The sequence below is a fragment of the Salmo trutta genome, chromosome 24 (assembly GCF_901001165.1).
Source record: "Salmo trutta chromosome 24, fSalTru1.1, whole genome shotgun sequence".
Taxonomy (NCBI): Eukaryota; Metazoa; Chordata; class Actinopteri; order Salmoniformes; family Salmonidae; genus Salmo; species Salmo trutta.
The window spans coordinates 43,498,219-43,504,316 of NC_042980.1; positions in this window are offsets into that span (position 1 = coordinate 43,498,219).

Consider the following 6,098-nt stretch of genomic DNA (forward strand, 5'->3'; position numbering starts at 1 on the left):
ACTCAGATATGAGGTGATATACAGGCAGGCTGTGACTCAGATATGAGGTGATATACTGTACAGGCAGGCTGTGACTCAGATATGAGGTGATAAACAGGCAGGCTGTGACTCAGATATGAGGTGATATACAGGCAGGCTGTGACTCAGATATGAGGTGATATACAGGCAGGCTGTGACTCAGATATGAGGTGATATACTGTACAGACTGGCTGTGACTCAGATATGAGGTGATATACTGTACAGCAGGCTGTGACTCAGATATGAGGTGATATACTGTACAGACTGGCTGTGACTCAGATATGAGGTGATATACAGGCAGGCTGTGACTCAGATATGAGGTGATATACAGGCAGGCTGTGACTCAGATATGAGGTGATATACTGTACAGGCAGGCTGTGACTCAGATATGAGGTGATATACAGGCAGGCTGTGACTCAGATATGAGGTGATATACTGTACAGGCAGGCTGTGACTCAGATATGAGGTGATATACAGGCAGGCTGTGACTCAGATATGAGGTGATATACTGTACAGGCAGGCTGTGACTCAGATATGAGGTGATAAACAGTTTCCTCTCACCCTCTAATCACGCCGTTACAAGGTGGAAAGTGAATTTCATAAAGGAGATAGGCTAAATATTGTATTCATGCTCGAACCTGTGCAACTGCTGTCTACTACTTGTCATTCCGGCTTCTCCAGTATTACAGCAGCTCAAAATGTGCAGTGGCATTGTGATGCACATTTGACTGCGGATCAATTCACAGTAAAACAATCAATTCACCCATGTGTTTATGCCACAAACAGATGCAGATGAAAGTTGATCGCTGAAAGAAAAGCAATATGCTCGGGGGGGGGAAGATTCTCGCCATGTCACAGGCTCTTCAATTTCCACAACAACAAAAAACTATTGGGAAATGGAGAGGCACACGTGGAGGATAGAGGTATGCATTATGGATCTGAATTTCACATTCATTCAAAGGGAGCTATGATAATAGTAAGAAAAATGGATGAGTGTGTCAATGCAAACAGTATTGTCAATAGCTGTCCTTTCCAGGGGGAGTTTAACAGACGGAATGATAATTACAGCTTGCCTTTGTTGCTCTTATCTCTCACCTGCAGAAATGTCCAATTTATGCAGGCTGCACCCTGGGCTGGCAAAGTTGATGCTCCCCAGAGAAAGATGGTAGCATGTTCCAGACAATATAAACTAACCTGGGGACAACTCAAGGTTGATTTAGAGCGAGGAGCAACAAGCAATTTAATGCTGAACCTGCAACCACACTGATCTTGCCCTTACACTGACATTATTCCCTCTAAGAAAGAATATGTCGGCGCATACCTGTGTATTACCTAGGAGACCGGTATTGCACTGCTCTGGTCAGGTGAGAATTAAAATGCAAATGTCACCTGATTGGAAAGAAGAATGGATTAAATGTCAGTCGATCTTCCCAGGATCTGTCGGTGATAATAACTATGGCTAGTGCATAGACAAGGTGGAACGATATGAAATAGGAAACATTCTCTGAATAGAGAGCATAACCCCACGTAGACCAATAATCCCTTATAGGAACTGACGACTTGTTATGTCACCACTGTGATAGTGCTTTTTCTTTAGTTTTATCCTCTTGTGAGACTTCTATCTATAGCGACTCACTTACAGCCTGTATTCTTGAATCACGAACCACAGTCATTATCAGACCCTGCAGTGAAAGGAGACAAGACCAAATCAAAATGTGTCATTACAGTAATATGAAAATTATAATTGGGTGGAATGGGAGTATTGGATACATGCTGTACAAAGTTATTTTGGGTGATCATGTCCGCAAGCATTTCCACAGTCAGAAAAAAAACAGGGCTGTTGTTCTGAATTTGTTTAACTTTTATTTAACTAGGCAAGTCAGTTAAGAACAAATTCTTATTTACAATGACGGTCTACCGGGGAACAGTGCCTTGTTCAAGGGGAGAACGACAGATTTTTTACGTTGTCAGGTCTGGGATTTCATCCAGCTACCTTTCAGTTACTGGCCCAACGCTCTAACCACTAGGCTACCTGCCACCCCAAGTAGCCTGGTACCAGCCTCTGGCATGACCCGCCTTTCTGGCTCAACCTGCGTATTCCTCCAAAGCTCAGTTGTCCTGAATCTGCACAACTCTGCCAGGACCTAGGATCAGGGGAGACACTCAAGTGTTTTAGTACTATATCTCTTGACACAATGATGAAAATAATCATGGCCTCTAAACCTTCAAGCTGCATACTGGACCCTATTCCAACTAAACTACTGAAAGAGCTTCTTCCTGTGCTTGGCCCTCCTATGTTAAACATAATAAACGGCTCTCTATCCACCGGATGTGTACCAAACTCACTAAAAGTGGCAGTAATAAAGCCTCTCTTGAAAAAGCCAAACCTTGAACCAGAAATATAAAAAACTATTGGCCTATATCGAATCTCCCATTCCTCTCAAAAGAAAATTGAAAAAGCTGTTGCACAGCAACTCACTGCCTTCCTGAAGACAAACAATGTATACGAAATGCTTCAGTATGGTTTTAGACCCCATCATAGCACTGAGACTGCACTTGTGAAGGTGGTAAATTACCTTTTAATGGTGTCAGACCGAGGCTCTGCATCTGTCCTCATGATCCTAGACCTTAGTGCTGCTTTTGATACCATCGATCACCACATTCTTTTGGAGAGACTGGAAACCCAAATTGGTCTTCACGACAAGTTCTGGCCTGGCTTAGATCTTATCTGTCGAACAGATATCAGTTTGTCTCTGTGAATGGTTTGTCCTCTGACAAATCAACTGTAAATTTCGGTGTTCCTCAAGGTTCCGTTTTAGGACCACTATTGTTTTCACTATATATTTTACCTCTTGGGGATGTCATTCGAAAACATAATGTTAACGTTCACTGCTATGCGGATGACACACAGCTGTACATTTCAATGAAACATGGTGAAGCTCCAAAATTGCCCTCGCTGGAAGCCTGTGTTTCAGACATATGGAAGTGGATGGCTGCAAACTTTCTACTTTTAAACTAGGACAAAACAGAGATGCTTGTTCTAGGTCCCAAGAAACAAAGAGATATTCTGTTGAATCTTACAATTAATCTTGATGGTTGTACAGTCGTCTCAAATAAAACTGTGAAGGACCTCGGCGTTACTCTGGACCCTGATCTCTCTTTTGACGAACATATCAAGATCGTTTCAAGGACAGCTTTTTTCCATCTGCGTAACATTGCAAAGATCAGATATTTTCTGTCCAAAATTGATGCAGAAAAATTGATCCATGCTTTTGTTACTTCTAGGTTAGATTACTGCAATGCTCTACTTTCCGGCTACCCGGATAAAGCACTAAATAAACTTCAGTTAGTGCTAAATACGGCTGCTGGAATCCTGACTAGAACCCCAAAAATGTGATCATATTACTCCAGTGCTAGCCTCCTTACACTGGCTTCCTGTTAAGGCAAGGGCTGATTTCAAGGTTTTACTGCTAACCTACAAAGCATTACATGGGCTTGCTCTTACCTATCTTTCTGATTTGGTCCTGCCGTACATACCTACACGTACGCTACGGTCACAAGACGCAGGAATCCTAATTGTCCCTAGAATTTGTAAGCAAACAGCTGGAGGCAGGGCTTTCTTGTATAGAGCTCCATTTTTTATGGAATGGTCTGCCTATCCATTTGAGAGACGCAGATTTGGTCTCAACCTTTAAGTCTTTATTGAAGACTCATCTCTTCAGTAGGTCCTATGATTGAGTGTAGTCTGGCCCAGGAGTGTGAAGGTGAACGGAAAGGCACTGGAGCAACGAACCACCCTTGCTGTCTCTGCCTAGCCGGTTCCCCTCTCTCCACTGGGATTCTCTGCCTCTAACCCTATTACAGGGGCCGAGTCACTGGCTTACTGGTGCTCTTCCATGCCGTCCCTAGGAGGGGTGCGTCACTTGAGTGGGTTGAGTCACTGACGCGATTTTCCTGTCTGGGTTGGCGCCCCCCCTTGGGTTGTGCCGTGGCGGAGATCTTTGTGGGCTATGTCTCAGGATGTTAAGTTGGTGGTTGAAGATATCCCTCTAGTGGTGTGGGGGCTGTGCATTGGCAAAGTGGGTGGGGTTATATCCTGCCTGTTTAGCCCTGTCCGGGGGTATCATCGGATGGGGCCACAGTGTCTCCTGACCCCTCCTGTCTCAGCCTCCAGTATTTATGCTGCAGTAGTTTGTGTCGGGGGGCTAGTCTGTTATATTTGGAGTATTTCTCCAGTGTCTTGTGTGAATTTAAGTATGCTCTCTCTAATTCTCTCTTTCTTGCTTTCTTTCTTTCTCTCTCTTGGGGGACCTGAGCCCTAGGACCATGCCTCAGGACAACCTGGCCTGATGACTCCTTGCTGTCCCCAGTCGACCTGGTCGTGCTGCTGCTCCAGTTTCAACTGTTCTGCCTGCGGCTATGGAACCCTGACCTGTTCACCGGACGTGCTACCTGTCCCAGACCTGCTTTTTTCAACTCTCTAGAGACAGCAGGAGCGGTAGAGATACTCTCAATGATCAGCTATGAAAAGCCAACTGACATTTACTCCTGAGGTGCTGACCCGTTGCACCCTCGACAACCACTGTGATTATTATTATTTGATCATGCTGGTCATTTATGAACATTTGAACATCTTGGCCATGTTCTGTTATAATCTCCACCCAGCACAGCCAGAAGAGGACTGGCCACCCCTCATAGCCTGGTTCCTCTCTAGGTTTCTTCCTAGGTTTTGGCCTTTCTAGGGAGTTTTTCCTAGCCACCGTGCTTCTACACCTGCATTGCTTGCTTTTTGGGGTTTAAGGCTGGGTTTCTGTACAACACTTTGAGATATCAGCTGATGTAAGAAGGGCTATATAAATAAATTTGATTTGATTTGAACAGGACTGACCACCTTTAATGAGCTCTTTCTGGTATGACCAGTGCTTGACTTGGGCAGGAGCTCTCCTGAGTACCAGTAACTCAAACGTTCTACTGCTTGAGCTTCTGTTCCTCCAGCTTGGTCTCATAGAATAGATGTAACATATTAAAAGTAAATCCGGGACACTCAAATGAGTATGATATGCCATGTTACGTTTGGTATGGTTACAGAAGGTTTCTGATGGCAAAAAACGAAAAGATGGTGATTGGTTGGTTGGGGTGGGGCGTATAACGCAAACATCTAGCAACCCAAAATGTGCGTGTTTGAATCTCATCACAGACAACGTTAGAATTTTAGCTAATTAGTAATTGTTCAACTATTTACTACTTTTTAGCTACTTTGCAACAACTACTTAGCATGTTATCCAACCCTTCCCCTAACCCCAACCTTAACCTTTTTATCCAACCCTTCCCCTAACCCCAACCTTAACCTTTTTAGCTAACCCTTCCCCTAACCCCAACCTTAACCTTTTTAGCTAAACCTTCCCCTAGCCCCAACCTTAACCTTTTTATCCAACCCTTCCCCTAACCCCAACCTGAACCTTTTTATCCAACCCTTCCCCTAACCGCAACAACCTTTTTATCTAACCCTTCTCTTAACCCCAACCTTAACCTTTTTAGCTAAACCTTCCCCTAACCCCTGCCCTAGGTAACATTAGCAACAACAAATTGGAATTCGCAACATATCAAACATTTAGCAAATTCCTAACATATCATATGAATTGTTATTTGTAACATATCATACGAAATGGATGATGGACATCCACAAATGAATACATACCATGCCAAACGTAACATATCACACTAAATGCAGTATCTCGGATTTATGTACAGAATAATAAGAAATGCTCTGAGACCAGGTTGGTTCCTCTTATAGAATATTAGTTTAAAAGTATTGTGGAGCTCCTGCATCTAAATATAACAATTTGCACCCAAAATTTCAGTCCAAGTCAAGCACTGGGTCACCACTCTACCCAAACCCTCACAGGTTTCATCAGTCTTTTTATATTTATTCCTATTCCGACATTTTTCTATGATCCACACACTATCTCTACTGCACATCCAGATGTATTCGGAACAACATCCACAAGCACGTTTTCATCTCCAGCTCTCTGCTCAGTGCGCTCACATCAGTAAGTGAGTCACGTACCAGCGGAACAGCC